Below are 21,391 nucleotides of genomic sequence, written 5' to 3' on the forward strand. Positions count from 1 at the left end.
TCGGCTGAAATTTTGTGGAATAAAAATGTTCTAATAAGTTCTCACAGTACCAAAACTATTCCACAACTTTCCAAACATTTGTTCGATTCTTTACATTCTTAGACAATATAATTGATCAACACAACTTTTCAACTATTCTAAAAAAGTAGTTATATTGTTACTCTGTCAGTCAATAATATCTACTTAACCTCACAAACTTGTAACCAATTTTGACATTATCAGCCAAACTACATAGAAAACCAGATAAGTGATTATTAAGAAACATTAATACCTCTTTGATAAATGTAATTAAAAAAAAAAAAAAATGGGCGTGTCAAAAACTAATCCCCCATATCCAGTGTCGAAGGTTTTCTTTGCAACCAAAAAAATATGTGTGCAGGTGGTACCAATTAACCATCATGGACAAAAGATATACTATTGATATCTTGTTGCTGCAGACTCTGAGCTAGTTTACTAACTTGTAAGCATATTTTTCCATTAGACATTCTACATTATAGAGTGTAACTTTATAAAAAGTTTCAATATTCACAAAAGATAAAAATTGTAGCAGTACACTGTACCGCCGATAATCTATTGGTTAGAAACATGCGTCTGATGTCAAAATCAATTAGAAAATCGCTATAGATACAACACAACACACTAATCCACCAAAGCGTAACTTTTTTGTTGTTGTTGTAAGTTTCTACACCATAAAGGTACAAACACAAGAATTGCACTTTCTGCACTGAATACTTAAGTACATAAATTGCCGTTAGGTAAGGCGCAATGACACCTATGAGTGGGCGAACGAACTATACAAACCAAAGCAGTTTAATTAATAATAAAATATTCAACAAAGGTGAAGTAGGTAGGTAAATATACAGGGTGTCCCAAAAGTAATGGATCAAACGAAATATGCAGATAGGCCAACTTTAGGGCTCTCAGAATTTGGTAACTTGTTCATCCCAAATCCTTACGGTTTTCAATTTAATGCAGTTTTTGTGAATTATCGAAAAATCTCGACTTTGCAACAGTATTTTGCTTCCTCCGGTCATAATTGATTTTTGTTTTTTACAATTCTTTCACTAAAACATTGCCTAATAATAAGAAATAATTATTTAATCAAAATATTTTTTATTTCATACACCATTTTGCTGCAAATTATGTAACAGTTCCGTGTTTTATAAAAACTCAATTTCTTACTTTTATTTGAGAGAAACATCCCGAAAAAAAATTGTATGGTGTGATACTGGTTTATTATTTTAAAAACTTGCCGTGTTATTGCACTTTTCAAAAATGTATAAAAATTTCCAAAGTTCAAATTAGAACGAAAGATATTACAATTTTAATGCAAAAAAACAGGGGTTTTCAGAGCAAAATAACAAACAAAAATCGAGGCTTTTATTCAAAAAGAAATAAACAAACAACAGTCGAGGAAATGTGTTTATTTTTCTTTGTTATTTTTCTCTGAAAAGGCCTGTTTTGTTGCATTAAAATTGTAATATCTTTTGTTCTAACTTCAAGTTTGGAAACTTTTATACATTTTTGAAAAGTGCAATAACACGGCAAGTTTTTAAAATAATTAACCTGTGTCACACCATACAAATTTTTTGCAGTGTGTTGCTCTGAAAAAAAATTAAGTAATTGAGTTTTTATAAAACATGGAACTGTTAATTAATTTGCCGCAAAATGGCGTATGAAATAAAAAATATTTTGATTAAATAATTATTTATTCTTATTAGCCAATGTTTTAGTGAAAGAATTGTAAAAAACAAAAATCAATTATGACCGGAGGAAGCAAAATACTGTTGCAAAGTCGAGATTTTTCGATAATTCACAAAAACTGCATTAAATTGAAAACCGTAAGGATTTGGGATGAACAAGTTACCAAATTCTGAGAGCCCTAAAGTTGGCCTATCTGCATATTTCGTTTGATCCATTACTTTTGGGACACCCTGTATATAGTTTTTGCAAAAGAAAAAAAACTTAGCAAAACTTATAATAGTTAAGCAATAGGTATATACGAAATATTGGCGGTGGTGGCGTGCGCGCACCCGCTTTTCTGCTTTAGACAGCCAAGTCAAGTCAAGCCAGCCAACCAAGCAGTCAAATCAAACGACCCACTACTATATGTATGCACTTTGGAAACCCCCAATGTGTTTTTTTACTTGCTCTATAGGGCAAGTATTGGTTTCGTGTCAAAAAAAAAATTTGAGGTTTTAATCAAAACTAACATAACGATGATGGAGAAGTCCAAAAAAGTGGGTTTCGTCATGACGTCCGTCGGTCTGTGCGTCGGTGCGTCGGTGCGTCGGTGCGTCCGTGCGTCCATCTGTACAAGTCGCTACAGCCTAAACGGGTAGACGGATTTTCTTGAAATTTGGTATGGATGTTTTTTTCGTAATTTCCAAGGTTGGTTTTTTTTTGTTTTTTAATATCTCGCTTAGAACGTATATCTCCCATACAAAATTTTCGAGTTATTGCAATTTTCTCGAAAACGGCTCTAACGATTTTGATTAAATTTAACACACGTGATTCTGTGCATTGTTGTAACATAACTGCGTTTTTAGTTTTTCTCAAAAAATACGGATAGTGAAAATATGGTCATTACAATTTTTTAAATCGCGGATGTCGGCTCTTCCCGTACATCATTATGGAGTTATTGCAATTTTCTCAAAAATGGCTTCAATGATTTTGATAAAATTTTGCATACGTAATATTCAAAGTAATTGCAGTAAAACTGCATTTTTAGTTCTTCTCAAAAAAGTCAAGTCAAATAAAAAAAAATTTATTTAACTAACATTTGGCCTCAACCAAATTTCTTAAAAATTTATATACAGGCAGCTCTTATAATCTACAAGTAAGCTAACATTAAAAATACTTTGAGCTGCAAGAGCAAGTTCGTGCGGCCCCAGTCGTGCATTTTATTTTCTCTCCATATGCTGCACTCTATTACATTTCTATAGGTATCACCTACCAATACCTAATCAGGGCACCACTTGTGGCAGCAGCAGGTTTTCATACAATTTTTTTTTTCTTTGATTTGCATTCATCTGTCGGCATATTTATTATTAGAATGTTGTGCAATTTACAAAAAAAAAAACAAAAACGCAACTATAAAATCTATTCCGTTTTTGGATTTTATTTTTTTTTTCTAAATAAAATTCAACTCAGGTTGTCGCAGTTTTCTGAACGCACATGCATCATTTTGACAGGCGGAAGGGTGGGTGCGCACAGAAATGCGCTATTTGGTTGGAAACCATATTTGCTGTGCGACAGCTTCGATTGTCGTGGGAATGGAATTTTATTTTTTTGTTACACAACAACACAATCGAGACATGTGATTGAAAACTGACTTAATGTCAAAAGTGACGTTTAAGTTAGGTATTAGTTAAAAAAAACGATTAGTACGCCATCTACTTTAATAGAATACATGTCTTATTTGAATGTCTCTTTTGTCATCATTCTGTGTATATATAAGATAATCTAAGAACAATTGATATAAACAATGAACGAACATAGTAGGTAACTGTCCCCCATCTTGTTGTGCATTAAATAGAAATTTAATCTGTCACTTTTGCATTGTTATTATCTCTTGACTGAGTTTTATATTATGTATAAAACGCACACCAATCATTATGGTGCCAGCTTCAGGGTTTATTAAAACAATTAAAAAAAAAAAAGAACAGTGATATTCAATTACCGCTATATAGCTACTATATAGATTGTTAATTAATAAAACGTAATATAAAGTTATCACAACCAAGAAGAGTGAGGGAGAAAGTGAGAGTGTGTGTTGGGTTGGATTGAGTTGAGGGTTTGAACATGGTGACTGGGAACTGTCAATAACACTGCACCAATAACTATGTTAGTTTACGTAAGATTGTTTATTCATGGTGGTTGTCGGTAATACAGTGCTATCCACAGGAAATATGATCCACCAACAAGGCTATCAAATGTCAAATTTATTTAACGAGGGAATCGATTTGAAAGAGAACACTGAAAGTGTTGACTGCTGATATTGCAAAGTGTGAATGCGGTAATGAGTTTTCATTGTGTTTGATAAAAAGGGGACTTTGACAGATAGTGTCATTCACTAAATTTGTCAATTCCAAATTCAATTTGACATTAAAGACATTTATCAAAGTATTAATTCAGCTTAAATTGTAGTGGGTTAGTCCCTTTATTTCTAACCAAAACAGAAATAATAAAAAAAAAAACATTTTTTTTTGTCATTTCCTTAATGCTTAGACTTAAGTTTGACACAGATAAAGCCATACACACAAAATAAGACAGAGAAATAATATATATATGTAAGTCAGTCGGGCTTCCATAATAAACAGTTATTATATTGAGTCAGAATGACTTATAAGGATGTGATGTCATTTGACATGACCCACAAGCCACAAAACGCCATTCAAATGAAATTCCGCACATAATTTTATATCGTCTTTTTCATTTCTCGCCGCCCTCTCTTTCACTCACTGTTGCTCTGATATGATAATGATGATGGGTCGTTCACGTTCAGTAGATTCAGATTCAAACAAACACAAACACACACACACAAATTGTGTATTTGCCGCTTTTGCTTTGAACGTGATGATGATAATGACGACAGCACTGTGTTATTGTGCTATATTATATTATTGCGTTCACTTCACTGAATTTGTGTGTGTCTCTCTCTCGTCTCTGTCTGGTTTAATTAAATGGCAAATGACAGTCATCGCAGTTGAACGAAATGACAAATATCATTTGATGTCGCATGCGAATAAAATGGCAAGAGTTGTGAGTTGGATGGATGATTTTTTTCTTTTTTTTTTATATATTATTCAATTTGTGTTTTTTATTTTTTTTTGTCTTTTATATTGTGTATTTTTTGTCGTCATTCTATATTGGTGATAAGGCCGGCCTTTGACACATGGAAAATTAATAAATTTAAATAAAAAAAATTACACACTTTCGTTGTGCTGTCATCATCATGGGTTAAAAAGAATCACGCTATAGTTGTGACAGTTTTTTTTTTTTTTATTTAAACGATGTTCGTTAAATTGATAATGCTATAATTTTGACAATTAAATTTTTTAAAAGAAAAAAAAAAATAAGGAATTTATTTAAATTATTTTAACAAGCTGTGGCAAGCTAACACTGAGATTTATTAGCATAAATTCAGGATGAAATAATTTCGAATTTTTTTTTTTTTTTTTAAGGAATGATCTCATCTATTTGGGATTTTTTTTTTTTATTTTTTGGTAGACCAGAGATTGTACCAATTTATTTTTTTAAATTTTAAACTGTCAAAGCTTTTTTGACAGAAAATTTACTTTAAATTGTCAACATGTTTCTGAAACATAAAGTTGTCGAAATGATTTCAAAATGGCAACTTTTAATTTTGAAAATTTACAATAAAGATGGCTCTGGTGTAGTTATTTACAAATTCAAAAAGCACTTCGACAGGTGTCGCTGTGACCAATTTCTTGTTCCCTTGTTTGTTGGCTTCCTTTGAATTCAGTTACCTTTTATCCAAATTTATGTATGCAAAAGACAGGGGAGTTATTTGCGAATGTCTCTGAGTTAGTAAAACAATCTTACAATAGATGGTGGTTCTCTAACACTCCTGCTTTTGACGAAATTTTGGTAAAGTTGTTAGAAATTCCTTGATGCTGAGAACAAATTCGAAATTGTTTGATCAAAATAATAGAAGTATCAATTTATTGATTTATCAATATCTAAATTTAATGACATGTGTCCCCGAAACTTATCTTGCTTCCGATTTTTTCAGCACCGAATTCTCCGCAGATTATGTCAATTTTTGAGATGATGGAAACAAGGAAGACAAAAACTTACAGTACCTTGCCATATAATTAGGCTAAAGCGAAAAAAAAAATACAACTTTTTGATTCATGTTGGTCAATTTTAAGTTTTTGTCGAAATATCTAAAAAAAAATTTGTCTCATTTACTTAAACTTATCATGTAGATACGAATTGACGTATAAAGAGTTAAAGTATTAATTCTAATAAAAAATTACGTGCAAAAGGGAATAAGCTCTAAAAGACGTTTTCTATGGAATTCATGACCGGAGAAGGGTTAGGGTCGAAATTCTGTATGTTGCAAAATTCTGTATTCAAAATACTGTATGCCAAAATACTGTATGTCAAAATTCTGTATGTGCAAAATGCTGTAGGAACAAAATTCTGTATAGCAAAATTCTGGTTGGTCAAAATACTGTATTTCAAAATTCTGTACATCAAAATTCTGTATATCAAAATTCTGTAAAAATGCTGTAAAAAATATGGTTTTGATAATGTAAAAAAGTGCGCGCGCACAGTATTTTGCCGTACAGAATTTTACAAAACAGAATTTTGCATGTCAGTATTTTGTTCATACAGTATTTTGACGTACAGAATTTTGTATTTACAGTATAATGACGTACAGAATTATGGTATTACAGTATTTTGACCCCACAGAATTTTGTCGTACAGAATTTTGACAAGCAGAATTATGACCCGCTCCCCCGGAGGTTTGGGGTCGAAATTCTGTATGTTGCAAAATTCTGTATTCAAAATACTGTATGCCAAAATACTGTATGTCAAAATTCTGTATGTGCAAAATGCTGTACGAACAAAATTCTGAAAGTCAAAATTCTGTACAGCAAAATTCTGGTTGGTCAAAATACTGTATTTCAAAATTCTGTACATCAAAATTCTGTATATCAAAATTCTGTAAAAATGCTGTAAAAAATATGGTTTTGATAATGTAAAAAAGTGCGCGCGCACAGTATTTTGCCGTACAGAATTTTACAAAACAGAATTTTGCAAGTCAGTATTTTGTCCATACAGTATTTTGACGTACAGAATTTTGTATTTACAATATAATGACGTACAGAATTATGGTCTTACAGTATTTTGACCCTACAGAATTTTGTCGTACAGAATTTTGACAAGCAGAATTATGACCCGCTCCCCTTTCTCACTTAAACGTCTCCCCCCTCCCCCAAGAAGCTTCCAATTTAGTGTTTTGACGATTGGCCCTGCATAGTCTGCTGTTATATTTGTTCCAAAATAATGATACAGTAATGAATTTTGGTGTAAATATTACGTTTACCATAAAAATCAAAAACTAACATGGGTCACTGTGGTGTATACGTAATATTTTCTTCCATATACAAAACTTAAACAGTTTAATAGTTTTCGTTTCACAGTTTCATTACATATAAATTAGGTACCCATACAATCGAAATATAAACTAAATTCTGAAAATAGACTGAAGCACTTATCCTGTTATCCTGCAGTTAGGTCAACAAGTCATCTTTTGTAGACATGGTTTCAGTAAAATAAAAAAAAAAAAAAAACTATCCTATTACTCTTGCCAGTTCTTCATCCCAAAACGAATATCATTCATGTGAAATTTGAATTTTCCTTTAAGCCTTAGCTCGACATCAGCTTAAAAAAAATTCCACTGCAAGAAAGGGGATCAACCCAAAAAATACAAAAAGAAAAAACAAAAAACAAACACAAAAACACTCCATCATGAACCAGTTTTTCCGGATGCACTATAGACGACGAACATTGTGGAGTTGTTGCCCCCTGTCTGCCTGCCCCAACATTGCATTTGCTTCTGCTGCGTATGTTGTCGTCCACCAAGGATAAATAAATCCCTTTGTGTTGTGTGAAATTTCAGAAACATATGCGCACTCAAGGCTTTTTCATTTTTTTTTGTTGTTCTTTTTCTCTATATGATGCATCTGTACATTGCATTAGCATTCTGCAATTGCAACCGACCAAAGAATCTACCTTTATACCCACCACCAATCACCTTCTTATACCTTACCTACTACCTACCACAATGTTTATACCTTACATCAGTCTAGTGCAACCATCAACCTCCATAGCACTCCCTCTCTATATAGTTATGGATATCGTATAGAATTTTTCCAACGACACCAACTATACGTCAACTGAAGCGTAAATGAGGTAAAGGCTATAACTTGCAATATAAGAGTAAAGTTATACCAACAACAGAGTTAAATCCAAAATGTAAATGGTGGGGCAGAAATAACAACTGAACAGACAGAGATTGCCCATATATGCAATAAACTCCTTGGTTGGCTTTGGTTGCATGCTAGTTGCCGAATGGCATTCCCAAAGTAAATCAAAAGAAAAAAAAAATAATTGCTTAAGGTAGACTTTAAACTATTTTGTACATTTGTATTATACCCTATTTTCGCTAAGAAATACTTAACTTTTTCTGTTCTCAAATTTATAAAAATTGTAAAAACAGATGAAAAATTGGCGCGTGCTTCTTGAAAGTGAAACACAAAATTTTTGTCAATAAGAAAATAATGCATTGTTCTAGCAATTCTTTATAAGACTGTCACGGTCAGACAAATTTATCGAAGAAATTCAAACAAATTAACAATTTTGAATACAAATTTTTATATCGATTTCCAAAGTTTAAACTTAAGAGTTCACTGTGGCGTATACGCGTTTTTTTTTTAAATTTAATTTTTGCTGGTTAATAAATATATTTCAATTTAATTTAATCTAATTTATTTTTTTATTTCTTGGAATTCTTATTAGATAATAGGGAAAAAGAGTGGAGTTAAAGTATTGGTTTCGTATTGGCAAGTATTGGTTTCGTATCGAAAAAAAAATTTGAGGTTTTAATCAAAACCAAAACATTTCGATGATGGAGAACTCCGAAAAAGTGGGTCCCGCAATTGCGTCCGTGCGTCTGTGCGTCTGTACTTCCATCTGTAAACATTTCTACAGGCTAAACGCGTGGACGGATTTTCTTCAAATTTGGAACAGATGATTTTTATAGAATTCTGAAAGTTGGTTTTTTTTTGTTTTTTTATATCTCACTTAGAAAGTGTAACTCCCATACAATTGCATTTTTAGTTTTTCTCAAAAAAGTCAAATAACAAAAAAAAATTTTTTTGATTTAAGAACATTTTGCCCTGTGTCGACTCTTTCCCAACATCAACAAAATTTCTTTAAAATTTATATAGAGCCAGGGGTCGAACTACGTCATACGTTTGCTAACGTATGGTTGCTTTGCGTCCCTATATTTTTCTACTGATTAAATAGAGAGAGCAATAGTCAAAACGTCAACGTATGATTGTAATCGTGTGCGGTGATTCGACCCAAAATGTAACATTATGGGAATTTGTATTCGTGTTGTTTTTTATTCGTTCAGCCTTATTTCTACTTCCTAAAGATAAGTACACACGATTGAAAGATCTTCCAATATGAGCTACCAATGAGCTGCCAATTCGTCGCCGTAAAGCAAAATTGTTCTAAGTCACAAAAAGCAAATTTTACAGGGCACGATTTTTAAGTTACAAATTGGTTTAAAGCGACAATTTTCTGCTCGTTTGCCATTCAAGTTATGTTTTTTTTTATAAAGTTTGCTCTTTTCTCTTGAATAAAATATAAAAGTTTACCTCATTAGTAGGTGCATACTATTTTTAAATATTTTTTAAAACTAAAAACCCAAAATTGGAGATAGAACAATTCCTATACAATTAACGTTTTTTCCTTAAATAAAAAGTGGACTTAGAATAATCAAGAATACTCGGGCTCATTTTCAAAAGGCTACGCCGACGAATTGTCAATTTTCTACCAATTGAAAATTTGTCTGTTTATACGGTTGGATAATTTTATCCAAAAACTAGTCTAATTATTGGGAGAAAATTGCCTGACAACTGCCGCTAATTTTGTTGTTATCAAATTAAAAATTGTCTGTTTACATGGTTGGAAGACTTTAGAAAACAACAAAATGGTAGACTCATTGCAAGACAATTTTTCTGGACAGATGACTGAGAATTTTCTTCGTTTAGCTTGGGGAAAAAAAATTATTTTGAATTATATACTTTAATAACGTCGAGCTGTACCTTTTTGTAAAGTCAAAAAATTTTACATTTATATTATTTTTTAATAAAGCTGTTATAAGGAAATAATTTTCAATTTCAAAATTAAAAACAAAAATTAAAAAAAAATTTCGAACTATTTTTTTAAAAATTTTTTGATTATTGAGTATTATGGCGTTTTCGATTGGTTCTCCGGAAGCGTCCGGAATCATACAGAAGCCTTCTGAAAGTGTTTTATTCGCCCGAGTTTGACAGACAAAACGCTTCTCAGAATAAAAATTCTCTTCTTAATTTCAAAACAGAATTCAAATCAGAATTCACTCAAATGTCAAAATAAAAACACTCAATCAGTGTTTTTTGTTTTTCATTCAACAATTTATTGTTTTCTGAAATTTAAATAAATTACAACTCAAAAATGGATACATTAATGGATAAATTACCATTTTCTTTGAATAATAATTCATAATTTTCCAACTCTAACACCATAAATTTGGTTTTCAAGAAAAAAAATTATACAAATATTTGACAATTGAAATTTCAGACAAATAAATAAAATAAAATTGAGTGGAAGCGATTTGACCTGTTCCATTCGATTTCAGAATGAGTCAATTCCTGAGTGAAACCAATCGAAAACGACATTAATGTTTTCAATTCACTCATTAATGTCGTTTTCGATTGGATCCACTCAAGAATTCACTCATTCTGAAATTGAATAAAACAGGTCAAGTTACTTCCACTCAATTCTGTTTTTTTTTTGTTGTGTTTGTGAAATTTCAAATGTCAAATGTTGATTTTATTTTTTTTTTTTCAAAAGAAAAAATCATAAAAAATTATAAATCTGAAGAAGCCGATGAAGAAGAAAATGGTATATAAATCATTCCATTGCATTAAGGTACCAATTTTAATTATCTTATTAATTTTAATTTCAAAAAATAAAAAAATTTTGAATGAAAACAAATAAAGAATGATTGAGTATTTTTTTGTTGACATTTACGAATTTATGTGTTAGTGATTCTGAATTTAAATCGGGAAGAGAATTTCTCTTCTGAGAAGCGTTCTGTCTGTCAGTTTTGTGCGAAAAAAACGCTTTCAGAAGGCTTCTGAATGATTCCGGACTGCCAATCGAAAACGACATAAGTTTTAATCAAAAAGAGAAAATCAGACTCGAAAATATTTTGACATTTTCAAGAAATTAAAAAATACATTTTTTCTCAATAACGAATTAAAAATGATCTGCTTAATAAAATTGGACAATGTTGGTGGAAAAAAAAACTAATAATCTTCGAATTATTTTAAAATAAGAATAATTTACGATTGCAAGAAATCGGCCATTTTTTTTAAATAGAAAATTGGCAAAAGATTAGCTACCCATTTTTTTTCTGTCACTTTTGACAGATGGATGTTTATATGGTTGATAGAAAGTTGTTATAAATCTGTTGGGAAAAAATGGCCAATATTGGAAGATCTTCCAATCGTGTATAGCAAAATATGCAAGTTTTCACCATACCTAATTCATTTTTGTTCGCACAATCTTGCCATCGTGAAATTTTTTAAATATGAACTTTGTGTTAATATGCCTTTCAATGAAATTGGACTCTTCGTAAGTTCTTGAAAAGTATATCGGCAATAACCCAAAAAAATATATATATATATAACTTCAAAAATTTTAGCTGTCAAACTGTCAAATTGATTTCCATTGAAAAATGAAGATCCAGTATACTTGTTGTAAAAACAATGATGAAAAACTGTTTTTTTGTTATTAAAAAATATTCAACAAATTAACTGCACCCTATATGTGGCCACATAATGATATATAAAAAACGGAACAGCACCGCTTGAATAAATGAAAGCATAAAATGGCTTGATCAAGTTCTTTTTTTGTTGTTTTTGTATTTTTTTTATGTCGTTTTTCGAAACTCCCAAGCGCGCGCCCTCGTTTGCGCTGCTTGCTTATAAAACCGGTCAACAAACGGAAAAGTAGATTTGCAACGCAACGCAATGACCGACCGACAAAAAACACCATAACCAGCAGCAGCCAGTACCAGCACAGCAGCCACATTTACAAGAGTAAAGAGGGTGATGATTTTGCGGCAGATCCAAGAGATCCAAAGTCCGACTAAAAAAAAAAAACTGAAAAAAAAAAACATTATGCGATGACGAAGAGCGCATATAAATACAACAACAAAAATAACAAAAAAACGAACAAAATAAAATCTTCAACAACCAAGACTGACGATATGCAACCAAAAGAAACTACGGCTCCAATAGATGATGATAATGATGATGATAATGACGATGATGATGAAATGTTTGCCAAGTGGTTACCTCTACGTTCATTTTGAATGGCTCTGATGGTTCCAGCTGTATAATATAGAGGGAATCGCCTCCGCTGCATTGCGATGCATCGTCCAAGTCTTCGTCATCATAGTCTTTTTCGTCGTCGTCATCGTCATTGGGAACAACAGCAGCAGCAGGTTTTTTTTTTTTGTATAATAAGACTTATGCATCTGACCGGGTTCGATGTGTGCGGCTATGGCCGACTGAATACTGCCTTCTGCCTGCCCCCAACTCTACCTACTTTATAACAAAGGGGAGCCAGAACTCGCTAGAAGCTGGCTATATCACACAGTTCAACTGGTTCCGCATATATGCAACAGAAATATACGTGGCACAGCGCACAGAGGAGAGTCTTTACTTCATTGCGAAGCAGCCACAGCAGGTGGTGATATGGTGGTAGGTCTTTTTCGCTATGTTGTTGTGATGGAAGTTGCTTACGTTGAACTTCGTCTCTTCTTCCGCTTCGCGCCGCGCTGCTGTTCCTTGAGTTGATCCTTCTTTGCTCGACTCTACTCTGGCTTCTTGCGTATATTTTTACACGAAAATGGTCAACAGGAAATAATAATTTTGCACTTGAATTGTACTTGTCTTTAGGGCTAGCAACGACGATGGTTATACGGCAGCAATGATGATGATGGTGTTTTGGTGCAACGTGAAGGGGCAAGTAGATTTTGTTCGTTTGTAGATTCCACATTGCGTTTGGCGATATTTTCCCTGTTTTTGATGTGGGAAGATGCTTTTCAACAAAAAAAACAATCTTTTCGAGAGTTTAAAATCATTATGGGAATGATGTATACGTGTGTACTTCTACTTGTGTATATGAAGATTGCAGGTTTTTAAATATTTTTTGTGTGGGAATCTGGCCATTTTGGCAAGCAGGTGGGTAATTGACATTTTAAAAAAAAAGGGTCTTTTTATACTTTTTTTGGTCATATCTTTAAAGGGAAATAAATTTCAGAGGATATCTACCTACTTGTTGGTGGTTTGGTGAAATTGAATTATTAAATCCTGATTTAACGAAGCGGAAATGTTTGATAAATTGAATGGTAACATTATTTAGATTCATTGAGTTAGGTCATTTCAAAAAGGGGAGCCAGCTGTATTTTTGTTTCAAGTTCAAGCTGGTCAAGGATTTTTTATTATAAAATCGGAAAATTGTTTTTTCAACTTTAGCGTAGTTATGTTGGATCTAGGTAGGTACTTACTTGTGTAAGGAAACCTAGACAGACTTCTAGTCTACCAGCTTTCTCATTATAAAAATGAGGGTGTTTAAAATTTTTGCAAACAAAAAAAAAAATCAATAATTGCCAGACTAAATTAGGACTGCATTTTAAATTTACAAAAAGGATTAAATGCATAATCGACTGATGATTGTGTGGATTCTTAAATAGAACTACGCAATAGAACGAAAACAAATTTCCCTCAAAAAATTTTGCCTTGCAATTAAAGTACCATACTGTTTTCATAACGTACATTTCCTCAGCCCGGACCTATCGCAAAATAAATAAAAAAAAATATGTCAAAGTTTTTTCTACAAGTTTTGTACAAATAATGTCGAGTTTTAAACGAGCTTACAATGAAAGTTCTAGCTAAGTGATGGAAGTACTGGGCTGGGGAAATGTTTCCCCAGCACGGAATTCTTTGGATTTGGTCTTTGACCTTCTTAATTTGAATCTACACGGTGGTCTTGAAAACGCGGCAGGTTTTATAAAAATGGACCCCAAAAGTAATGATGCAGATTTGTAAATTTCAAAATCGTACCTGATCCCTTTTTTGAGTTACAGGCATTATACATATGTATACATTTGACTTAGAATGGGGGAAAAAAAAATTAAACAAAAAACAAAAGCACATTATAATGTCCTATACCTTTTTGGAAAGCTAAAATATACTCCTTGAATTTGGTGTTTATTTGAAGTTGATTGAGTAAATAGTTTTTGAGAAATTTAATTTCAAAGTCAAAATTAAAAAAAAAAAAAATAATTTTTTGTATTTAAGTTAATTTTTTTTCAAAATTGAATGTTCTATTTAGTTTTTAGTCACATCATTAAAAATAGATGCAAAAAACTATTCTAGTTTTTCAAAAATTAAAAAAAAAGATAGGCACTTTTATATTTGTTTTATTTGTTCGTAAGGAAACATTTGTATAATGGTTATTTAATGAACAGATTTGTAAATTCTATTCACACTTAGTGGGACTCAGAATCAACCCCAAGAACGGAGAGGTATTTTGGCTAATTTTTTGAGGTTTTTTTTGTTCATTTTTGGTGTTTTTTTTAATGTTTTTTTTTTTTGCCATTTTTAGAGTTTTGTATTTTTTTTTAAATTTTATATTTTTTTAAGTTATTTTTATTACGTTCTGAATATATTTCAGGACTATTTTTGAAATGTAAGAGTTATAATGTTACGTATAACAGAAGAATATCCCACATTACATAGATTTCAGGACAGCTAAGGTCCTCAGGGACCACAAAACCTTTTCTCGATTTTTATCGTGAGAGCCATTTTTCATGAATCCATGTTGACTTTTTGCGTTAATTTAAAAAAAAAGAAGACGTCCTGATCAGCAGCGTATTACAGTGACCTTTTTTCCATTTGATTTGAGGCTAATTTTTTTTTATTTGAAAAAAATTTTAAAAAAAGCTAAAAAAAAATTGCAGAAAAGATACATTTTTCCTTAAATCTCAAAAACTAAGATACTTTTAAAGATGCGGTTTTTTGTTCAATGAGAGCATTGATTTGTGTAAAAAAATGTACCCTTTACTAAAAACAATTGAATAAAAAAAACTAAAAGGAAAAAAATATTTTTTTCTAAAATAATAACTTTAAAATAACTTTCTGAAAAAAATGTAGTTTTTCCTCATAGACGTAAAAGTTTTTAATCTAAAATATGGCATCCCAAATTTTTCAAAAATCAAACATTTTTTCGTTAACTGTTTTGATTAAAAAAATAGGCTATTTTTAAAAATTTAACTTGTAAAAAATCCAAAAAAAAAAAACATTAAAATGTAAGTTCAAGCCAAGTTTTGTGAAAATCCAACAATTTTTGTAAAAGATAAAAATAAAAAAAATAAAAAGTCATATTTTTGCATTTTTCTCTCTATTTCTGGGGTAATAATAAATAAAATGCACGACTGGGGTCGCAGGTACTTGCTCTTGCAGTTCAAAGCACTTTTATGTTAGTTTACTTGTAGATTTTGCGAGCTGCCTCTATATAACTTTTTAAGAAATTTTTGAGGTTGGGGAAGAGCCGACATTTAGGGCAATTTTTTTTTAATATGAAAAAAAAATTTTTTTTTATTTGACTTTTTTTTTGGAAAAAATAAAAAAGCAGTTTTATTGCAATAGCTTTGAATATTATGTCTGCAAAGTTTAATCAAAATCGTTAGAGCCGTTTTCGAGTTATTTGGTCAAATTGAAAAATTTGTATGGGAGGTACACTTTCTAAGCGAGATATAAAAAAACAAAAAAAAAAAACAACTTTCAGAATTCCATAAAAATCATCTGTACCAAATTTGAAGATAATTCATCCACGCGTTTAGGCTGTGGAAATATGACAAATGGACGTACAGACGCACAGACGCACGGACGGAATTGCGAGACCCACTTTTTTGGAAATCTCCATCATCGTAATGTTGTTTTTGGTTAAAACCTCAAATTTTTTTTTCGACACGAAACCAATACTTGCCCTATTGAGCAAGTAAAAATGACTTGAGAAAAAGCTGTCGATCAGTTTTTAATCTACAACTTTTGTATTTAACTTTTTTCAATAAAAGGTGACATACCTAATTTTGAAAAATCTCCGGAATGGGGAAACGTTTTCCCAGCCCGGTAATTTCACTAAGCTATATCTTTGGTTGAAAGCTTGTACAAAATTCGGTTTTGGTTGTACAAAACTGTAAAAAAAAACTTGTACAAAACTTTGACATACTTTTTTTTTAAATTTTGCGGTAAATCCGGGCTTGGGAAATGTACTTGTTTTCATTTTTTAAATTATTGTGATGCGGTTCCTGTTCGGAATTTGACGGATTGTTGTTGATTTACGGATCCGTTGATTTGTTGGGTTCGCCCCTTCATTTGATGATTTTGTGTATTCGCCTGTTGATTTATTGCATTCATCCGTGATTTGTTGGATCCGTATGTTGGTTTGTCAACTCTGCCTGTTGATTTACTGATGGTTATTCGAAGAGGACCATAAATCGCCGTACAAAAATTTTCCCTCAAAATATTTTATAGAATTTTCATCCGCCTTCATCTAAATCCATGCTTTTCCAGCTTACAGGCGGACAGGGAATATAAGTACAGCTAAACGGAACTAAATTAAAAAACCCTAAACACTTCAACAACAAAAAAAGAAAGAAGAATTCAAAAAAGGTATACAACTCTGTAGAAATCTCAAATCTAACTGAATTCCTTAACAAAGTTGACCATCAAAAAGTTGGTAGCTGAAAAAAAACTCTTCCACTATTACTCTTATCTTCAAATCAATAACTGAAAACACGATAAGCTATTGGCTTTAAGAACTTGGGGTGACAAAAGCACACAATCATGACAAAACTGGACCTCTCCGTGAATGTTTATTTCAAGTCTGCAAAAAAATCATTTAAGCAGACACAATCGCTTTAGAAGAATTCGAAGTCATCAAGATTACATTTACGTGCTCTGCTCATAGTGCCGCATATATACAGAAGCCGTAGAGCACATATAGAATTGCACAAAAATATATTGCCCAAGTCTCATTTATGGTGAGAAGAGCTTGGTTTGAGGAAGGTTGTATAGTTTCAGGTTCTGTTTCAGTTGATTCACGCTTCACAATAACCAATTCTATAGTAAATACAAAACACACCCCGTTTTTGCATTGTCGATTGCGGTCTAAGTCCCCCCAAGATACTTCTTAATATGGTCAGTTTGGTGCGAACAAGTGAGCGGGCAGTGAAAATGACGCCAACTAACTACACAAACAGAGTGTTCTTTCAAGTCGCACGGTCACTTTTCTGCAAAATATCTATCCAATCCTATCCTCACCAAAGATACAATATTTTTTTTAACTAAACCATGTTCTAGATGGCTGACATGGGCATTGGACATCCGCATTTGAATGGCATACCAGTGGGGTAAAGAGGAAGAATAGATATTGCAGAAAACAGAAAAATACCACCTACCTATGTTTAGTTCACCGTAGTCTTCATCGTCGTCGTCGTCACACTCTTAGAAATTTTAAACACCATCGAGTACAAACTCAAGAGTTGAGTTCATTAATCACCGCGCACTTAAAAAAAACTTCCACATACAACTACAATACCGCAACCAAACAGAGGGAGAGGAATAAAAAGAGCTTGGCACGCCTTGAGAATTGCGTAATGGGGCAAGTCTATGGGCGCGCAGATAAATACAACACCAACAAAAACAACAAAAAATAACAACAATGAAAGGAAATAAAAACAAGAAAGGTAAGAATAATAGGAATGCAAAATAACAACAACAACAACAACAATAAAAATGGAGAAACATGATGCAAAAAAGCCAACTATACGAAGGTGGCAGTTCTATATGGTTAAAGTGAAACACCAAAAGATTAAAAAAAAAACTAGAAAAAATCAGTGGAATTGAAGCAACACTGAACTAGGTTCTGATTGTTCAGGCAGGGTATTGGGTTGTTGAGGTGGTACCGTCGCACAGTGGGGCACCTTGTATGGGAGACCGGAAAAAACTCAATTAAGACTAAACTACTGAACCAATTTTCATGAAATTTGCAGGAAAGGTAGCTTATAGCAAGACAAACCTACATCCATGACCACCCATTGCCACGTCCACTCAGAAAAAAATTATATTAAAAAATCTGAAAACAAGTTTTTTCTGCTGTAAATGACTTACTTCCAATCACTTTTTTACTAGCAAAATCAAATTCTTTTGAGTTTATTAGAACATTTTATTGATAAATACCGTTTAAATTTTACAAAAATCAAAAAAAAAAAATCTAAAATTTTCAAAAAAGGAAAAATGTCCAAAAACGGTAGGTATGACATTTTTTTCAAAATTTAACTTTTTTGAAAACTTTTTTTTTTTGTTAATTCTAAAATTTAAACGGTTACCAAACCCAAACTTTTCCATCAATTAGCGGAACATTCCATCAAATCATTCTATCTTTTTTTGGAGACAAGTGGAAAAAAGATAAGAGAGGCTTCAAATAACCAGTTTTACTGTATTCCGATTCCGATAGTTATACCTAAATAAAGTCAAAAAAGTGGATTAGTGAAAAAAACAGCGACTAAATTGGGAAAAACTCTAAAATTGTGGGTTTAAAATTTTTTTTTGCAATCTTATCAAAAATTTTGGGTTATTTCGCAAAACGGACTTAACGTTCAGATTCAGCATACCAAAATACATTAAGAAAGATTTGTCTGGCGAAAATAGCTGCTTTTTTTTTTTTTGCCTTTTTTTTTTTTTGCTTTTTTGGATGACTTTTTCAGATTGAAATTGCTATAAAAACCGAATACGGACGTCTTCGGGTGAGATTTTTTTTGAAAACTATTGCTGAGATTTAACACTATCTAACGAAACTTATTCGCCAACAGAGGCAAACAGAGGAAGTAGTTAAAACCTTATGTGAACATAAAAAGTCACTAAAATGTAATGTTTTTTTTTCAAAAAAATCGTATTCAATTCTTTTTCGCTAAACTAATGTACCATATTGTTTGTCAATTTATTTTAAGCCTATTTACAAAAAAAGTTGGTTCAAACCTTGAAATGGTAAATGGATCATTTTGAAACTACTTGTATTTTTATCAGTTTTCACTATTTTTCAACTTTGAGTGATAATCTCCAGGCCCAAATTTTTTTTTTTGAAAAACAGTTTTCATTTTCTGATTCTTCAACTAATTTACTGTTAGAAACACGTGCAGTATCAAAATAAATCGTACTTCTGAAATATGGGTTTTTTCCGCATTTTCCCCACTGTGCGTCGTCTTCGTTGCTCGTTGAGTCTGTTGTGGGCTTGATGAATTCAGTTAAGCATACAGCTTGTTGACCATGACGCAATGTGCACACAAAAGTTGTTTTTTTTTTTTTTAATGCATCAGATATTGAATTCTAACTTGCGGTTGATGAGGAGCAACCGACGAAAGACTATTAAACGCGTTGATTTGCTTAGGTGATTTTTAGCATATTTTAATATTCACTTGGGGATGTATGTGGTTTTGTAAATGTGTTGTAAATTCAAAACATGTATATTATATAATTAATATTTCAAAACTCTGCAAAAGGAACTGTGTCTTGTTAAAAAATGAGTTCAAAGTTAACTGTAACATCTACCTCATTTTTATTTGAATGCGAACTATTTTGGTAAGTGTTATTCTATATGCGATATCGAAGTGTTGTGATAGAGATCTTAAAAAAAATAAAATGAAGAATTCTTCTTCAGTTATTTATTAACGATATTAATAAAGTTTTGAAAATGTTAGATGGTTTTTTCTATTTTAATTCGGGCTTAGAACTATCATCTAAAAGCTTGATATTTTTGGTAAGTTATTATTTGAACTTTAATGATTTTGTTTTAGTATACCCCGTTGTTCTGCGATGAATTGATACTTATGAGTTAGTTTATATATTCTTTAACACAATTCAACAAAAATTGGGTGCTCTTAGGTGCTCTTTAGAGAATTGAGGATCAATTAGTTTTTCACTTTCTGATAGAAAATACTCCTTACTTTATGCAACGTTTTTTATTTTTAAATTAAATTTACTGATGTTATTAAAGTATTTTATTTTGGGTGATCTTAATTAAGGTTGGGGAAGAGAGAAAAGAAACTGAGAATTGCGTATTAGGGATGAGGAAAAAAATTTGAGAAAAATAATGTCGACAGGCGGAGTACAGGCCATTAATCAATTTTTTTTTAGTTTTTGGTAAAAAAATAAAAATAACAAAAACTAGGTGTATAATTGTATTTTCTTGTAGGAATACTCATTATAACAGAAATGCGTAGTGGCAAAATATATTATTAACCCAGCTTTAACATCATTAAAATTATAAATTAATACAGTTTATTGCAATGTTCCCAAAAAAGACCTTTTTTTTAGCGGTCCATAAAATAGATTCACTTGTCTTATTTGGGAAAATGAGACGAAAACGACTAAATTGTTAATGTCAAATGGTTTCTATTGATAAGATTGATTTTATTTTACTGAATTTACCAATATTAAAAAAAAAACCTTTTAATTACAACCATCTCAAAAACTCTATTCGGTTTCGGGTAGTAATTTAAGTTTACTTTCTTTAGGCTTCTTTTATTGGATTTTTCACTTATAGAATTCACGGAAAAGACATTTCCGACCTATCCGAAGAGTAGAAAAACTTTTACAAAACTGTTCTGATGGTGTGAATATATCTTTATTCTGTGGAAAATCTACCTAAAGGGTCCGAATAAATCACTAAACTCTGAAAAAGTCATTTTGAGAGTGAGCTTGCATGAATTTGCAGTGAAACAAGACGACAGAAAATCAAGGCCAGTCTTATCAAAATATGGAATAGGCGATAATGTCTCATCAATCTTTTTACATTTTAAAGTCTATAAGAGTACTACCAGGGGAAGATTTAATTTTAGATTTTAATACGGAAGAATCGAATACCAACCAAAGGATAGTGGACTTTTCTTTTCATTTTTAGGCTCTTTTCCCCTCGTATCATATTTCTATCATAGTTTTTTTGTAGTTATTTTTTTATTTCTTAAAGAACTGCTACCTAAGTTCTTCGGTTTTTCATCTTTTTATGATTTTACGCACACACCTTAATTTTCTTCGGTCTACAATTTTATTTTTTCTTTGAAACTAAGGAACTTGGACTGTCTCATTTTCCCCTAAAACATATAAAAATAAACCTAACTTTACTCCACCAAAAAAACCCGTTTCTTTGAACCCAAACTTACTTTAAAGTGGGTAAACCTATTCTATTGACCGATCAAAATAAGCCTTTTTTTAGAAACATTCCAAAACAGGTTAAACATTTACCGTTACAATAGTTTTTCAACTACCTCTTTCTGATTTATAGTAAGGAAAAAAAAAAACATGCTTTGAAACTGCATTCTCGAAAAGGTTTTTTAAAAGCTTTTTTTAAGAGAAAAAAAGCTCTTCCTTGCATGGTGAACTTATTCTATTGATATAAATCGCCTGAAAATTGGAAAAAAAAACTTTTAACTAAATTGACGAAGCTA

General features: G+C 31.6%; 1 protein-coding gene and 1 long non-coding RNA gene across 2 annotated transcripts in view; both read left to right on the forward strand.

Annotated features, from left to right (window-relative positions):
* LOC129907243 (transcription factor HIVEP3) overlaps window positions 1–21,391 on the forward strand; it is a 160,331-nt gene that overhangs the window by 63,839 nt on the left and 75,101 nt on the right. The gene's annotated exons all lie outside the window — the stretch shown is intronic.
* LOC129907257 (uncharacterized) lies at window positions 17,860–18,447 on the forward strand. Its single transcript, XR_008770989.1, has 2 exons — window positions 17,860–18,198; window positions 18,304–18,447. It is a non-coding gene; the product is annotated as an uncharacterized LOC129907257 (long non-coding RNA).

Source organism: Episyrphus balteatus, chromosome 1, assembly GCF_945859705.1.
Source record: "Episyrphus balteatus chromosome 1, idEpiBalt1.1, whole genome shotgun sequence".
Classification (NCBI taxonomy): domain Eukaryota; kingdom Metazoa; phylum Arthropoda; class Insecta; order Diptera; family Syrphidae; genus Episyrphus; species Episyrphus balteatus.